The sequence below is a fragment of the Coenobita brevimanus genome, chromosome 72 (assembly GCF_032717465.1).
Source record: "Coenobita brevimanus isolate Jiangsu-jjx chromosome 72, ASM3271746v2, whole genome shotgun sequence".
Taxonomy (NCBI): domain Eukaryota; kingdom Metazoa; phylum Arthropoda; class Malacostraca; order Decapoda; family Coenobitidae; genus Coenobita; species Coenobita brevimanus.
The window spans coordinates 40173920-40193453 of NC_137025.1; positions in this window are offsets into that span (position 1 = coordinate 40173920).

Below are 19534 nucleotides of genomic sequence, written 5' to 3' on the forward strand. Positions count from 1 at the left end.
GAATTTGGTTGATGAACGTATAATGCTGGTGAGATTGAAGCATTCCTTGGGCTTCATCACTCTTATTGTAATGTATGCTCTGCTTCAATTGAGATGAGTGATTTTAAAGAGAAGAGCTATTCTACAACAAACTTGACTCTGTTGTGGAACTTCTGTCTCGGCGGGCATGAGTTTCACTGATATGGGACAAGAGAGGTATGTATGAGAAATTGCTAAGGAGGTGGAAGGCCGTTTTCATGCAAATGACCTTCGAGCAGTCTACAGAGCCTTGAAGAAGTTCCACTCCAGACCCACCTCTCAAGATAACTCTTTTCGGACAGCAGATGGACGGCTCATGTTAGGGGCAAGTGAATATAGAGTTCGTTGGGCTGAGTTCTTTGAGCAACTGTATATGGCTCAGCCTGTCAATGGAGAGCTACTGTCAGTTGGTGTACAGATATTGACTGCTGTCCCACCAACTGACGCATTCCTTCTCTAGATGAAATAAAAGTCAGTGGCTAGGTGTGTGACATTCCAGTAGAATTGATCAAAGCTTTTTTTTTTTTTTTTTTTTTTTTTTTTTTATGCGAGGAAGAAGGAACTCCTGAGGAGTAGACTGTAGCACCAGTCGAGCAGGGCAGTACTCCCGAGGTGGATGGAAAGCTGATGACAGGGAGTGCTGGAGCTCCCGTTTCATCAGCCCTCAGGACTAGTTCCTGACCATCCCCCTTTGCTGAACTTTTTCAGTGTCTCAGTTACACAGAGAGTAGGCCAGCATGCTCTCCAGTACAAATTTCTCTAACTATCTTCACCAAACTACATGCACAGCACACGCTACACTTCCTTTTCAAAAATCAATACAAATGGCGTCTATTAATCAAGCCTCGGAGTCCCCAGGGGGGGGGACCATAAATGCCCCCGCCATCTGCCCCTCTCCCGGTGACGACTCGAGGTGCCTGGAACCACTGTCTGACTCTCTTCTTCTTCATTTCTGCAACATTCGCGGCCTTTCATCTAACTTTCGCTCTGTTGAGCACCACCTCTCCTCCTCTAAACCTCACCTTCTTTTTCTGACGGAGACTCAGCTGTCTGAGGCAACCGACAGCAAACCCTTTTCTGTATCCTCCTACTTTCTCTATACTCATTTCAAAGCCAAAGGTGGCTGTTGTGTATACATACGCAACGACTTATCTTGCTCTCGTGTTCCTGAACTTGATTCTTCTGAATTCTCCACACTCTGGCTTCGGCTTTCCTGTCATTCTCTGACTAAATATATCTGTGCTGTTTACTTATCCCCTAATTCTACTGACTATCAAAAATTCTTTGACTATCTTACTTCTACGATGGAACACATTCTGTCCATTTCTCCTTTCTCTGAAATCTCCATTCTTGGAGATTTCAATGTTCACCACCACCTTTGGCTCTCCTCTCCTTTCACGGATCCACCTGGTGAACAAGCCTACATCTTTTCTATCCTTAATGACCTAGAGCAGCTTGTACAGCACCCTACCCGTATCCCTGACCGCCTTGGAGAGAGCCCCAACATACTTGACCTCTTCCTCACAACTAATCCTTCTGCTTACTCTGTTAATCTTTTCTCTCCGTTGGGCTCCTCCGATCACAACCTTATTACCTTAACCTGTCCTATCACTCCGGTACGGCCTGTGGACCCTCCAGGGAAACGTCGTCTGTGGCACTTTGGAGCCGCGAACTGGGAGGCCCTCAGGCAGTACTTCTTTGATTTTCCCTGGAATGATTATTGCTTCCATGGCCGGGAGCCATCTGAGTGTGCCTCGCGCATTACGGAGGTTATTCTCTCGGGCATGGAAGCATACATTCCTTTCTCATATCCTTTGACTAACGCAAGAAAGCCTTGGTTTAATCACGCTTGTTCTAATGCTGTCCGCAACAAGGAGAGGGCCTACAAAAGGTACCGGAGCCAACCCACACCTGAATCACATCATCTTTACGTTTCTGCCCGGAATCGTGCTAAGTCTGTTCTTCGCTCTACTAAAAATAATTTCATCCATACTAAATGCTCTCAACTCTCCAACTTGAATTCTTCCCGCTCCTTCTGGCACCTTGCCAAAAATCTTTCTAACAACTTTACCTCATCATCCTTCCCTCCTCTTTTCTACTCTGATGGTTCTGTAGCTATTTCTTCTACTGATAAAGCAGATCTCTTCGCACAGACTTTCTCCTCCAATTCCACCTTAGACGATTCCGGTGCTGTTCCTCCATCACTTCTCCCCTCTGACTTCCTCATGGCTGACATTAAAATTTCTTCAGTTGATGTATTTTCTGCCATCACTGGCCTCAGTACTAACAAGGCATATGGGCCTGATGGGGTCCCTCCTGTTGTTCTCAAGAACTGTGCTTCTGTGCTTACACCCTGCCTAGGCAAACTCTTTCGCCTTTGTCTGTCAACTTGTACCTTTCCTTCTTGCTGGAAGTTTGCTCTCATTCAGCCAGTCCCAAAGAAGGGTGACCACTCCCAACCCTCCAACTATCGTCCAATTGCTTTAACGTCCTGTATTTCAAAAGTTTTCGAGTCAATTCTTAATAGAAAAATTTTAAGGCATCTTTCCTATCACAACCTTCTTTCCGATCGTCAGTATGGGTTCCGTCAGGGACGCTCCACTGGCGATCTTCTCACCTACCTTTCAGACTCCTGGTCATCCTCCTTTCGGGACTTTGGCGAAAGCTTTGCCATTGCACTTGACATCTCAAAGGCTTTCGATCGAGTCTGGCATAAATCTTTAATTTCCAAACTGCCCTCCTACAGTTTCTATCCTTCTATCTGTGCCTTCATCGCTAGCTTCCTTTCTGGTCGTTCTATAGCCGCTGTTGTAGACGGCCATCGTTCTTCTCCTAGATCTATCAACAGTGGTGTTCCTCAGGGCTCTGTCCTATCACCAACTCTCTTCCTTTTATTCATCAATGATCTTCTAAGCTGTACATCTAACCCTATCCACTCATACGCTGATGACTCCACCCTTCACCTTTCCATTCGGTTCCCGCAACGCCCATCTCAACAGTTGCTTCAAGAAACAAGGGATGAGGCTATGGCACACCTAATGTCTGACTTGGCTCGTATCGCTGACTGGGGTAAAAATAATATGGTTGTCTTTAATGCATCTAAGACTCAGTTCTTACACCTATCAACCCGACAAAATCTTCCACAGGTATACCCATTAATGTTTAATAATATTCAGCTTAATCCTGCATCATCCTTGAACATGCTTGGGGTTTCATTTACTCGGGACTTATCTTGGAAAGATCATATTACATCTCTTGTAAAATCTGCTTCTAAGAGATTGGGTGTGCTAAGCCGACTCCGCTCTTTCTTTACCCCTGCACAATTGTTGACTCTATACAGAGGTTTTATCCGCCCCTGTGTGGAGTACAACTCTCATGTGTGGGGAGGCTCCCCACATACAGCTCTTCTCAATAGGGTGGAGTCAAAGGCTTTTCGTCTCATTAACTCTCCTCCTCTTACTGACTCCCTTCAGCCTCTGTCTCTTCGCCGCACTGTTGCATCTTTATCTCTTTTCTATCGCTACTTTAATGGTCACTGCTCCTCTGAACTGTCTGCTTGCATTCCTCCACCTCTACGACGGGCGCGTAGCACCCGTCTGGCAGCAAACTCTCATCCCTTTTCTGTCCAACTCTCTAATGCAAGAGTTGACCGTTACTCCCAGTCTTTCATTTATGCAACAGGTCAACTCTGGAACTGTCTCCCTCTGTCTGTATTTCCTGCTGCCTATGATCTCCAGTCTTTCAAACGCAGTGTGTCCAGGCATCTCAAAATGATCGGATCTTGAATGGAGGCAAAGCCACGTTCAGGGGATTACGTGCAGTCACAGAAGCCGTTTGGCAGACTGGTATCGTTCCTTCTGACTGGACAAAGGATTTGGTCACCTCTATCTGGAAAGGAAAAGGAGACCAGCATGACTGTAGTAACTACCGTGGTATTATAGTGCTTAGTGTGCCAGGCAAAGTTCTTGCTCACATTCTCCTGATGCATATCTGGGACCATTTTCTAAAGTTTCAGAGGCCTGAGCAATTCAGATTCACGCCCAAGAAGTCTACTGTTAACCTTATCCTAGCTCTTCGAATTCTTGTGGAACGCTGTCTGGAGTTTCAACAAGGTCTTCTGGCAGCCTATGTGGATCTCAAGAAGGCATTTGACTCAGTAAATCAGGTGCTATGGGAACTCCTGTGACTGTGGAATCCCTGCAGGAATTATCCGACTGATTGCTGGCTTGTAATCAAACACAGAGTGCTGTCAAGTGTAGGGGGGAGAGGGGGAAGGAACATACGATTTCCTCCCAGTAAGTTTTAGTGTAAGATAGGGATGTGTCCTTGCCCCCACACTTTTCAACACATGTATGGACTGGGTACTGGACTTGGCTGTGAGTCAAAGTCACTGTGGGGTATCAATTGGTAGTTTTAGGGTTACTGACCTTGACTTTGCTGATGATGGAGTTATCTTAACAGAGTCACTGGAGATACCACTGAGTGCCCTCGAGGAATTTCACAAGAATGTGAAGCCTTTGGGATTAAAGGTCTTTTGGGCCAAGACCAAGGTCCTGGCACCGGGTGTCTTGTTGGATGAATCAGTTCAGTCTGTCCAAACATGTGGTGAGGATATAGAAGTCCTGGAAAGATTCACTTATCTTGGTAGTGTGGTCTGTAACAACGGTAGATCAGACAGTGAGATCTCTCGTCACATTTGTCTGGCCTACGGGGTTATGTATTCACTCAATTCGAGTATCTGGTACTTTCATTATTCGTGCAGAAGGACGAGAGTTTGCATCTTCAAGGAGTTGGTGCTCCCTGCCGTACTTTATGACTGAGAGACATGGACACTATACAGTAACCTGACTCCTTTGGTACTGTCTTCACAGGATCATGGGATATCGCTGGTACAACCGAGTGCATAACAGGCGACTACTCCTGTCTAGGCCTATTACCCATATAATACGTCAATGCCAGCTCCAGCTATATGGGCACGTGCCCCACTTTCCCGAGGCTGATTCTGTTCACCGAGTGATCTCTGAACGAGTTAACCCAGGGTGGAAGAGGCCAAGAGGAAGGCCACATAAGTCATGGCTGGAGCAGGTCTATCACTCCTATTGAGAGATACTTAGAGGGGGAAGAGTCACTGCCTGGAGGGTTTCACAAAGGGACCCGTGTGGGTGGAGTCAGAGGGTGAGTGAGGTTATGCATCCCATGGCTTTTGCTTCTTCTTGACTGAGTTTTTTTTTTTTTTTTTTTTTTTTTTTATGTGACAGACTCTGGGCATAGGCTTCAAAGCCTGCTTTCAAGGCCCAGTAGTCCTCCTACGTACCGCACACCTCTACATGTCACCACTGATATATACACATAGGAAGTTATTCTGGAAAGAGGAGCAGAAATGTAGAACAGAAAGCGGAAAGAAATGTGAAGGTGTGAAGGATGTACTGTAGGTGGTAGATTATTAACCCATGGGAATGAAGTATGGACCAGATGGAAAGAATATTTTGAAAGCCTGATGAATGGGAATAGAGAGAGCAGAGCCACTGTAAACATGACTGGTTTGGGGGGTATGCAGTAAAGGAATGCATTGCCAAGACACTCGGACAGGTGAAGAGCACTGTGAAGCGACTGAAAAATGGGAAAGCAGCTGGGGTTGATGAGGTGTATGAAGAGATGATTAATTATAGCGGAGAGAGCGGAATGAAGTGCTTGTTGGAGATATGTAAAAAGGCATGGATGAGTGAAACTGTGTCAGCAGAGTGGAAAATGGCTGTGATTGTACCCCTGTACAAAATTAATGGTGAGATAAGTGAGTACAAGCATTATCGTGGAATAACTTCATTGAGTGGGGTAGGCAAGATATATGGAAGAATTATTATAGAGAAAGCAAGAGAGATACCAGAAATCTTGGTGAGTGATGAACAGGGAGGCTTTAGGAGTGGCACAGGATGTGTGGATCAAATATTTGCAGTGAGACAGATCCTGGAGAAGCCTTGTGAGAAGGAATATGAGGTGTATAGGGAATTCATGGATCAGGAAAAAGCATACAAGAAAGCAGACAGAGAAGGCTAGTGGATGGTTTTGCTCATGTACGGTGTAGATGGTAAGCTGTTAGGTGCCGTCAAGAGTTTGTATGATGGTGGTGAAGCATGTGCAAGAGTAAATGGGCATCTAAGTGAATGGTTCACGATTGGTGTAGGCGTGCGACAAAGTTGTGTGATGTCCCCATGGTTGTTCAATGTATATATGGATGAGGTGATGAGAGAAGTAAAAACACGAGTAATGGAGAGAGGGATGGTGTTGGTAATGAATGGTGATGGATGGAATATCTCAAATTTGTTGTCTGCTGATGATGCAGTACTATTTGCAAATACCGGACAAGAACTTGTTAGACTAGTGCAGAGTTAAATGTAGAATGGAGTAAAGTAATGGTTATTGAGAAAGAAGATGACTCGCAGTGTGATGTTACAATGAATGGAGAGAGACTGGCATTGGTGAGAGAGTTCAAATGCCTGGGTACAGTGATAGAAAAGAAAGGAAACTGCAAAAGAAGTAGAAAGTAGAGAGGCACAAGGAAGGAAAGTAGCTGATGCAATGAAGGCCTTGATAAGAAACAGAGGCTCGAGTGTTACAGCTACACGAGGCTTACATGAAGGAATGTTAGTGCCAACTTTAACATATGGATGTGAGACGATGGTGTATCATGAAAATGAAAAGTCTAGAGTGAGAGCAGTGGAGATGGGGCTGCTGAGGAATGTATATGGACTAAAGAGAGTGGACAGGATACGAAATAATGTGATTCATGATAGATGTGGAGTGAGGATGTCTGTGGACACCTGAATCGAAGAGAATGTACTGAGATGGTATGGTCATGTGGAGAGAATGGATAACAAGAGAGTAGTGAAAAGGCATATCTGTGGGCATTTGAAGGAGGGAGGAGGCGAGGTAGGCCAAGGAGAAGTTGGAGGGATATTGGTGCATGAGTGTGTGAGGAAGAGAGGTTTGGAAGTCGGTGAGGCTAGGGAACAGATAAGAGATCGAGCTGGCTTGATGAATATTGTGAGAAGAAGCGCATGATTAGGGATTTTGCACCCCCTTTTAACGTGACAGCGGCCGGATTGACTCTATCGGATACGTTTTTGCGAAGCTACAGAATGTGTTGATTGTTCGTGGTTTGTCAGACAGAGCCAGGATTCCGGGGACTTGAATGGTGAGTGAATGGAAGCGTGACCAATTGGATTGGGCTAGTCTGGGCTGTCTGGACGTTGGTACTCCTGACCCTGCCCTAGTGTGGGAAAGGAGGTCCAGATGATGATGATGATGATGATGATGATGAATATATATATATATATATATATATATATATATATATATATATATATATATATATATATATATATATATATATATATATATATATATACATAGATATATATATATATATATATATATATATATATATATATATATGTATGTATACAGAGAGAGAAACAAAAAAAAAAGTGATACGGGGGGGTCCCATTTATATGAAAAAATAATATATATATACACAGTATAGTATATTCAAATGCATAAGCACATGGCGAAAAATTGGAATAAAACAGAACGTGATTAAGCATGCTAGCGTCTATCCAGTGTTCATACATGTAAAAGGATCGTAAGCTTACAGTAATATTTTTATATCTCCTCACATAAAATCATTTCACCCACTTCGTTTAAGAAAATCACTTTTCACTCCTTACAAATTAATTCTTTTGAGTTTCTTGTTGATTTGCGCTCTGAACGTGAACCAGCTAAATGAAAATCATCAGTGACAGACAGCAAGAGAGGGAGAATAATTATACGTGTGTGTGTGCAGGAGGAAGGTACGATTTTCCACAGCAATGAAATTATATATATATACAATATATATATATATATATATATATATATATATATATATATATATATATATATATATATATATATATATATATATATATATATATATATATATATATATATATATATATATATATATATATATATATATATATATATATATATATATATATATATATATATACCGGTATATATTCTCTCTCTCTCTCTCTCTCTCTCTCTCTCTCTCTCCTGATGTGAGAGCACAGATGAGCTATTCCTAAGCAAATACATGGTTTAGGTTCCAATTACTGGCTGAATAAAAATCATCAGTCCTTCCTGAATTAGTCATGACATACCATAATTTCATGCTATACATTTACAACATATATTTATTCTTCTTTTAAATAAAATTACAGCCGACCTACCGGTAGTTACTGTATATATATATATATATATATATATATATATATATATATATATATATATATATATATATATATATATATATATTTTTTTTTTTTTGTTTTGTTTAATCCCCTTCATCATTCCTCTCTGCCTTTACTAAACCCTCACCCAAGTCCTACCTTCCGCGTATGACTCTGGTCTCTCTCTGATTGGCTTGTATTAATGATACAACCAATTCAAATAAGGTATCATCACTACATCTCCGGAAGGTTGTTGAATAGTTTGAAGCATTAATTTCACTACCAGATTAGTTTCCTGGGACTCATATCTTGTTATACTGGTGGCTTCAGAGGCTGACAGACTCGCTTTAAGCCATCATCTCTTGATATTGAAGGTCTGACAATCTTTATTCCCCCAAGAGATTGTTTTTCAACCTGTGTGACAGAGGCGATTCGTATTCGTATTTCCAACTGTATTAAAGGAAATCCTGAAATGGTTGGTTGGTTTTTTGCGTTTCTTCCCTCCCATTTAAATTTTGCCTACTTAGCGGACGGAGGAACTAGCTTATGTATTCACAGTACCGGTACCTCCGCTCTCTCCCGGCAGTCTAAACTGCCCTCCACCATGTACTTTTTTGCTCATGTTGAAAAATACTCCCCCTGAACTCTGCGCCACGAACTTCAAACTAATTCGATTATTGATGCCCTGCCAACAAGTTCTGGCGAAATTCTTTAAAATGCCCGGCAAAAAGTTCGTAATCCTTGCAGTGTTTGCCCAACTTGTGTGACCTTCCGTGGATGTGTGGGGCCAACTCACTGATATATTAATGTGATTAGGTGTCCATTCTGAGGATATAAGATTAATGGATATTTTGGCAAAAAGAGACATAATAATTAAATAACTTGGGGAAAACAGTTCACATGGAGAAGTGATAAAGTGAAAATGAAAAATAAACATAGCGTAAGACATGAACCGTAAACAATTAAAACCAGAAAGAGAAACTGGAAAATCTTGTGAGGATACTGCCGCTTTGGTCTGGCTTTGTTCCTCATCAGATATAAGGAGGGAAACATTAGCTTGCAACTGTGGCATCCTCACAAGGCCCAATATCAGTATGTGGTCTAACGGCTTATGGCACTTCATCTGGTAGTGGTTCTTAAGAGACTATATCCAAGGGAAGGTTGGGGCTTATTGCTCACATTATGCTGCGCAGGGACCAATGTTTGGTTACCACTGACTTAGATGACTGGACTGAATAGCCTCGCCCGAGACCTCGGCTCTCCTGACAGGTCAAGAGTGATTGGATGATAACTCAAGTAGTATTATGATGATAATGATGATGGTAGTGGTGGTGGTGAAGGTGGCACAGCTCCTCTCTTTGAGCAAATGGAGGCACAGTGAAACAAGACACAAGAACTGACATTGTTACGTAGTTTACCGAGAGAGAAAATGTAAGTTAGACTGATGAAGCTTGCCAGTGAACTGTAGCCTCTGGAGTAAGAAAGAGTAGTGCAGGATTCTGGACAAACAATTCAAGAAAATAATTATGATCAGAACAAAATATGTAACTGCATAAGACGGTACTGGACTTATAAGTGTGCCAGCATCAATCTATGTACTATAAACAGGAATTAAATTATTTTAAGAATGTAAACTTTACATAAGCCTATACAAGAGTCACTGCTGTGTAACTCCACGTCTGCCTATGTAATGACCAAGCTAGTATTATGTGCTAAGAACACCACACACACACACACACACACACACACACACACACACACACACACACACACACACACACACACACACACACACACACACACACGCAGGGTTCAGTATGAAGATAAATAGAGTTATATTTTGATGCAGTAACTAGGTTGACCGATTCTGCGTCCCTTTAATTTAAAGACTTTCACCTGGAACTTGGATATTTTGTTTGACATGAGGAAGACAGACATGCAGAGAAAGAGAGAGAGAGAGAGAGAGAGAGAGAGAGAGAGACAGACAGACAGACAGACAGACAGACAGAGACAGAAACAGAGAACTGGAGTGAGAGGCAAGAAGACAAAGTAGGATATAAGGGTGGGTATGACAGCGAGGAGGGGACGAACAGAGTAGAGGCGGGGAAGGGGAAGGTCGGAGAAAGACTCTTCAGAAGACATTAAATGCGGGAGGATTAGGTGAGGTGGGAACTGTTAGGCATATTAATAGAACGCCACTGAAACAAGATACAAGAAGCATATCGTCCCCATAGTGGATGATGTAAACTTGGTATAGAGCTAATGAATGCTGCAATACCCAACCAGAATGTGTCAGCTTGAATCTTGAAATCCTTGAAGTGACCACCACACAGCCTTGGCAGCAAGTATGTGCAAAGTGCAAGGAGGGCATGGCGACCGGGCGCAGCACCATCATACAGCAAAGGGAGGTAGTTGATTGAAGTTTGTCCCTGACATTCCATGATGCCCCCGCGACATGTCTGTGACGTCATGTGGTACTGTCCTTCTTGGCTGGAGCACAGGCCATCCCAATCCTGCCAGTCGATGACGTATGTTGAGACATGATGTCTGGTCATGTGGAGGCTTCCATTTGTAATCACCAAGCAGCACTGCAGGAAAATCACCACGAAAAATCTTCAGGAAAATCTTTGTTCAAAATCACACACAAGAACACTAACAACAAAGTTACCACCACTAATGATGATGAATACAGAAATAATGGTGATGTAGGGAAGATCTGGAAATTTCTGTAGGCCAAAAGTGCAGTACAGCCTGTGGACCCTCCAAAGAAACGTCATCTGTGGCACTTTGGAGCTGCAGACTGAGAGACCCGCGGGCAGTAATTTTTTTATTTTCCCTGGAATGATTATTGCTTCCATGGTCGGGAGCCATCTGAGTGTGCCTTGCGCATTACAGAGGTTATTCTCTTGGGCATGGAAGCATACATTCCTTTCTCATATCCTTTGACTAATGCAAGAAAGCCTTGGTTTAATTATGCTGTCCACAACAAGGAGAGGGCCTATAAAAGGTACCGGAGCCATCCCACATCTTGCTTATGTTTCTGCCCGGACTCGGGCTAAGTCTGTTCTTCACTCTGCTAAAAAATAATTTCATCCATAATAAATGCTCTTAACTCTCCAACTCGAATACTTCCCGCTCCTTCTGGCACCTTGCCAAAAATCTTTCTAACAACTTTACCCACATCATCCTTCCCTCCTCTTTTCTACTCTGATGATTCTGTATTATTTCTTCTACTGTTAAAGCAAATCTCTTCACTCAGACTTTCTCCTCCAGTTCCACATTAGATGATTCTGATGCTGTTCCTCCATCACTTTCCCCATCTGACTTCCTCATGGCTGACATTAAAATATCGTCAGCTGATGTATTTTCTGCCATCACAGGCCTCAATACTAACAAGGCATGTGGGCTTGATGGAATCCCTCCTGTTGTCCTCAAGAACTGTGCTTCTGTGCTTACACCCTGTCTAGGTAAACTCTTTCACCTCTGTCTATCAACTTGTACCTTTCCTTCTTGCTGGAAATTTGCTCTCATTCAGCCAGTCCCAAAGAAGGGTGACCATTCTCAACCCTCTAACTATCGTCCAATTGCTTTAACATCCTGTATCTCAAATTTCTTTTTGGGTCAGTGCTAAATAGAAAAATTTTCAAGTATCTTTCCTATCACAACCTTCTTTCTGATCGTCAGTATGGGTTCTGTCAGGTATGCTCCATTGGCGATCTTCTCACCTACCTTTCAGACTCGTGGTCATCCTCCTTTCGGGACATTGGCGAAAGCTTTGCTATTGCACTTGGCATCTCAAAGGCTTTCGATCGAGTCTGGCATAAATCTTTAATTTCCAAACTGCCCTCCTACGGTTTCTATCCTTCTATTTGTGCCTTCATCTATAGCTTCCTTTCTGGTCGTTCTATAGCCGCTGTTATAGACGGCCATCGTTCTTCTCCTAGATCTATCAATAGTGGTGTTCCTCAGGGCTCTGTCCTATCACCAACTCTCATCCTTTTATTCATCAATGACCTTCTAAGCTGTACTTCCAACCCTATTCATTCGTACGCTCATGACTCCACCCCTCACCTTTCCATTCGGTTCCCGCAATGTCTATCTCAGCAGTTACTTCAACAAACAAGGGATGAGGCTATGGCACACCTAACGTTTGACTTGGCACGTATCTCTGACTGGGGCAAAAATAATCTTGTTGTTTTAATGCATCAAAGACTCAGTTCTTACACCTATCAATCCGACAATATCCTCCATAGGAGTACCCACTAATGTTTAATAATATTCAGCTTAATCCTGCATCATCCTTGAACATGCTTGGGGTTTCATTCACTCGGGACTTATCTTGGAGAGATCATATTAAATTTTTTGTAAAATCTGTTTCCAAGAGATTAGGTGTGCTAAGCCAACTCCGTTTCTTCTTTATCCCTGCACAATTGTTGACTCTTTACACGGGTTTTATCCGTCCCTGTGTAGAGTACAACTCTCATGTGCGGGGAGGCTCCCCACATACAGCTCTCCTCAATAGGGTGGAGTCAAAGGCTTTTCGTCTCATTAACTCTCCTCCTCTTACTGGCTCCCTTCAACCTCTGTCTCTTTGCTGCACTGTTGAATCTTTATCTCTTTTCTATCGCTACTTCGATGGTCACTTTTCCTCTGACCTGTCTGCTTGCATTCCTCCACCTGCACAACGGGCGCGTAGCACCCGTCTGGCAGCAAACTCCCATCCTTTTTCTGTCCAACTCTCTAATGCAAAAGTTAACCGTTACTCACAGTCCTTCATTTATACAACAGGTCAACTCTGGAACTGTCTCCCTCAGTCTGCATTTCCTGTTAGCTATGATCTCCAGTCCTTCAAAATCAGTGTGTCCAGGCATCTCGAAATGCTTGGATCTTGAATTTGGCTCTCTCTTGTATTTTGTTTTTCTCTTGGAAGGAACAGATATTGCAGGCTTGTGGCCATTGGTTCCTTCTTCGTAGCATAAACACACACACACACACACACACACACACACACACACACACACACACACACACACACACACAGCAGCACAATAGTAGTTACCACACTAAACACCCTTTTATTGCAGGAGAACAGTAACACATGCTGATTCAGGTGCAAAATGTGTTTTTTCTAGAACACTTCGATTCCTTGTTACAAATCCCACCGCTGCCACCAATAAGAAGTGATTGATATAAAGTTAAATGTTAAGTTGTGCAGGTTCAGTCCATCTTGAAGTCTGAAATAAGTTGTAGTAAGGGTTTTGTAGATTATATTCTTGAATTATATGACAATACTGAGGAATATAGGATCAGCCAGGACAGTGTAGTGGCACAGCTTGCCCTGGTGAGAGTTTGTGCTAGTCTGCTGTGCCTTGGAGAATGCAACTGGGGCACTCTAAAAGCTGAGCTAAGTAAAATTTGTCACTAACTGGAGTCAGCTCATAGGACTGCCACAAAGTATGATGAAATAATGTAAAATAAATAATAAACACATTTCTATACACTAGATAGAAAGGTTAAAACTCAAAATTACAATATATATATATATATATATATATATATATATATATATATATATATATATATATATATATATAATATATATATATATATATATATATATATATCTATATATATATATATATATATATATATAGTTTTTTGTTAATATACTGTACAGAAATAAGTGGAACCGGTGGACATTAATATTTATGTTCTCTCCCTCCTGAGTGATGTTCAGCCTGAACTCATCTCTCACACAGACAAATCTTCCTTTCCTCCAGCACAAGATGAGGCCAAAGCAATTCCTTACCAGACCATGAAAACAGAAACCCAGTCCATAAAAAAGTAACTCCCAGTATGAAAGTTCCTGATGTCACTGTACTTTCTATCAGGTATAGTTTGCCATTCCCCATTGAGAGCGATCACAGTGTTTCTTTACCGGAAATCAAGTTGTCATTTCGGAAAAAACCACTTCGTTTCACAATGCGAATAAAACTGTCAGTTAACACGGGAGCACCATAGTGAACATTGATGTCAGAAGGCCTGGGGAAGTGGACGATGTGCCTGAACAATACTTTCCCCTTTACCTTGCTACAGTCTCGGAGCCAGTGTAAGAAAACTTTAAGAGTAATCTTGCTGTGAACCAATGTCATTTCATTCCAGCATATCCGGCAACTTCACACTGCGTTTCATCCCAACACATTCCATTCATTAGCTTTATGCTGGTGTCATTAATATAAAACTGAATGTATAATTTTTGGAGCTACTGCTAAGTGTCACACGCCTATCGAGACTGAAATGCAAGATAATTGTGGAAGAGATATTGAAGATAATATATGCAAGCAATACAGCACATTTATTACATTGTCATTCACATAATTATGACACTAAAAAACACAAGAAGACTGGCCCTTAATCTGCAACGTAATTGTGTTTTAATACAATCACAGTCATTAACTACACACATTTTAAAAAATATATATATATATCGTATTTCTGAAAAGTAATTATTTAGTTTCCTTATCTCATTCAGGTCGAACAGGTAACAAAACGAACCATTTAATCTTTGTCATTATTGTTCCAGTCGTCGCCAGATCCGATATGAGGAAGAACATTAACCCCTGTCCATTCAATCAAGCATACAATTGACACGAATATACAGCTGTTCTGAAATCCAGTGCTCAGGCGAAACCGGAGAGTGAAGGAGGGAGACAGCGAAGGAGAAATGAAAGAAAATCATCAGTGAAATGGCGGATGAATGAAAGGCGACGGAGAAGGTAAAATAATGAAATTTTATGAGAGAGAGAGAGAGAGAGAGAGAGAGAGAGAGAGAGAGAGAGAGAGACTGAAGATGTAATGGAGTGAGAGAGGTAACTGAAGGGAAACCGAAAACGAGCGACAAGGGAAACTAAGAGGAAAATTTAATGACAAAGCAGAGTTAAAGGAAGGTGCGCGGTAAAAAAAAAAAAAAAAAAAAAAAAATCTCGAAATGCTGAGGAAAAGGGAAAAATCAGCAATATAAATCTGTTAATTGACTTATCTGGCTCTTTCAACCACATGTATTTGTAAAAAATAATGCCAAGTAATCTCGAGGGCTTGTTTTCAGGGTGTCACTCCGCAAAAAAATGTCATCATCAGGAACTCTTTATTAACACCACTACAAACTTTTACCAACACAAAACCCCTTAACCTTCCTTTTGATGACGTCTTAGCTTTATTATTCCCACCGCCAGACAGTTTTCTTTAGTTTGAGCCAACATTTATTGCATGGGAAGGGTTACATATAGAGGACCTTATTAACCCCTTCCCTGAGAGAGAGACATCTTCAGAGCTAAATAAGATCGTCTGCTGATAGTTTGCTTAGAAATGAGAAAGACCTCATCGTACTGAAGAGGTAAATCAATTTGGTAAGAATAGTCACCACTCTTTTTTCATTAATTACCATCACTGTAACCGCACGTTCATCAGTGACCAGTTACGAACACCGCTATAATTCCGAAAAAAAAATCAACAGAAAATATTTAGCATGGTCTTAATACATATCCAGGTTTGTCAATAAATATTTATCAGGACCCTGTTGAAAGGACACAAGTCAGGAGTGATGGCTGTGGAAATGAGTTATTTGAGTGAAGCAATTGGAGTTATATCGAGATACAGACAGACAAATGAGGAAGTGAAGAAGCGTTGTGGTATTGATGGAGATGTGATTGAAACTGTTGAGAGAAATCCTCTGAGATTGTTTGACCATATGGAAAGACTGGAGGATGAGAGTCTAACTAGGAATGTACTGTATGTGAGTGGGTTGGAGGGTGACAGGAAGAGATAGGCCAAGGATTAGATAGAGGGATGGAGTGGAGAGATAATATGAGAGAGGGGTGCGTGAGTTGAAGGATGTGCAGCCAAATGGCAGAGAACTTGGCGAGATGGAGGCAATTTGAATGCGACCACCGCACACTGAATTAAGGCGTCTGGCAACAGATAGACAAAGAAATAGATAAATATAGCTCTGAACGTTCTCAAGCCCTTATTACTTAGCTTGTAATCAGTCCACATTCAGGCTTATCAGTGAATGGCTGCTAATATCGCTGCCCTGTTATCGCAGTTAGCCTTGATGTTATCCCCCTGCCCGCCCCTAATGATGCCGCCATTACACACACTTTGCTACCTTAATGGGGAATCGGAAAGAAAGTATCAGGAAAAAAAGTAACAGTCAAAAAGTAACAACTTTTCCTAGGTTAGGTCAGGTTAGATTAGGTCAGGTTAGGTTAGGTTAGGTTAGATTAGGTCAGGTTAGGTTAGGTTAGATTAGGTTAGGTTAGGTTAGATTAGCTCTTTCCCTTACGTTTTTTACTGTTACTTTTTTTCCTGATACTTTCTTTCCGGGAATCACCTTAATGACCACACCACCCCGCCACCTCAGTACTAACCAGCATGGACAACACTGCCTCGCTTAACAGTATCAGGGAATTGTTTGAAAACGTCTTGCTGTTATGGCTTATCTCAGTATTCATAATTTCCTGCTATACATACTTTTTTAAAGATTGCAGCTCTGTCGCTGTCTTTCTTAATTTTTCCTTCCGAGCTCTTCCCTTCGGTTTTGCTTTTTCCCTAGTAATTTTTACTCCATTACCCCCATCCCCCATACACTTGGGTCCACATAAAAATAATGCACTCCGAGATTGGTGGGTGGGTCTAGGAAGGTGAACTAGCAACGCAACACCATTTACCGAACTGGCTAGAGAGTTCGGAACTGATCTATTTGGTTTGAACTCAAGATAATAGTATGGACAGCGTTATTTTTTCCTGGACTTGCATTTAATATTAAACCAGTGAGTGGCATCATCGCAATAATGGAAATCAACATCTAGCATTAATCCGTGTAATAACGGTGAATGAGGACTACGTCCGTTTGCTTTCGGGCGAACCAATCACGTGAACGAGTCCTCCAGCAGTTCCTTTGATCACACACACACACACACACACACACACACACACACACACACACACACACTGCTGGCTGTAAATTATTCACACAATGATGGTAACAATGTTTCTTGCATCAACTTTAAATCTACGCAAATATGGTACACTAGAAATTATTCGATGCTGGTCAGTAGATGAGTTCATAATTCTGACGTGATGAAAAGGTCAGTTACGTCAATGACCCGGCATGATCAAAGAACAATCGTTCGGGTCGTCTACAAGGCCATCATCTACTTGTGTAATAATCTGTTATACTTTTAATGAGTGTATGAGAAATAGGAGTATAGTAGGGAAAGACGCTGGGGAACTGACAAGTCATCGAGCTGGCTGGATAAATTTTGTTCAGAGTGCATGACCAGCGTTTGACACCCCTTGTTATCATGACATCGTCGGACTGACTCTGTACGCGTGTGAAGCTATCTATTTATCTATCTATATACCTAGGCTGCTTCCCCCAAGGAAAGGGAGGTAGCCGAGACAGGACGACACACTCCCCATTTACTCATCCATTCAAACACATTCATTCGCATCTTAGCCCCAAAGGGGAGAAGGGACAGATCCACACCGCACCACACAGCACAAGGGTCAACTGCGCAGTGCAATCAGTGACATCCGTAGCAGGGCCCGACAGCAGAGCTGGTTTACCCCTGCTACATCATAATAGACCCATCCCCTTACTCGCACCTGGCCTGACTAGCTGATTAGACCAAATGCGGGAGAATATCCCCTCAGGGCTGCGTCATCATTTATTCATTCACAAGTTCTCTCCATTTATTTCTGTCACGCTCAGCGCGTGTGAAGCTACGTGCTATTTTTTTTTTTTTTTTTTTTTTTTAACCTATCAAATTGGGCCAAGATTCCGGGGACTGGAATGGTTCAGTGAATGGGAGTATGATTCATTCATATGAAAAACTTTGGTTAGTATCTCATTCTCACTAGTTTTTTCTGGCTCTCTTGACCCTACATCTCCACACTATGGGGTAGGAAAGGATGTATAGATGATGTTGATGATGATGATGATGATTTCCTCATCCCTTTATCACAGTTCTAGGCTTATTTATTGTATACTCTCGGTAGAATAGTAAAAGACTTCCATTTCATTACACGAGCTTAGCTGTATGTCATTCGTGACATTAGAAATGAAAATCGAAATTATCTATCTATCTATCTATCTATAGCCCGACGCCCTAATCCCACACAGGGTGGCCGCAGACAAAACGCCTCCAAGTCACTCTGTCACCCACCATTTGACTCCCCTCCCCCCAACTCACCCCCCCCTCCCTCATATACCTCTCAACTCCATCCCTCCACCTCATCCTTGGTCTACCCCTCCCTCTCCCTCCCTCCACCTCACCTACATACACCCTCTTAGTCAGTCTTTCATTCTCCATTCTCTCCACATGTCCAAACCACCTCAGTGTATTTCTCCTAATCTTTTCAACCACATCCACATCTACCCCACAACGTTCCTTCACTTCTTCATTCGTCAACCTGTCCCTCCACGTCACTCCACATGCTCCTCTCAAGTAACTCATTTCCACTGCTCTCACTCTTGACTTGTTCCCCTCTTGCAAGGTCCACGCCTCGCTTCCATACGTCAGGGTAGGGATCACAATACCATCATGCAGTGACTTCTTAACTTCCATACTCACCTCCCTATTTCTCATCACTGCTTTCAGTGTACCAACAACCTTTCTTCCCTGCTGTACCCTTTCACGTACTTCATCCCCCAAAGTTCCATCCTTACTCATCACACTACCCAAGTACTTGAATGCACTCACATTCTCCATATCCTCACCATCCAACCTCACTGCACACTCTGTGACTTCATTCCTCTCAAACACCATAACTTTACTTTTGTTTACATTAACTTTCAGCTTCCTCCTCCTACACACTGTCCCAAATTCATTCACCAAACCTTGCAACTCCCATTCATCTTCACTCAACAATACTGTATCATCAGCAAACAGCAACACCGGGAGCTTCCAAATCTCACCCTCATTCATTAGGGCCACCCCCACATCCACTGCCCTACCTTGCACCTCCTTTACAACCCCATCCATATATATATTAAACAGCCATGGAGACATCACACACCCCTGTTTCAGTCCCACATTGAGATCAAAGAACTCACTCAGCTCACCATCCACTCGCACCGTAGCCCTAGCTCCCTCGTACATACTCTTCACAGCACTCAACAATTTCCCCTCCACTCCATATATTCTTAATACCTTCCACATACCTTGCCTATCTATTCTGTCATA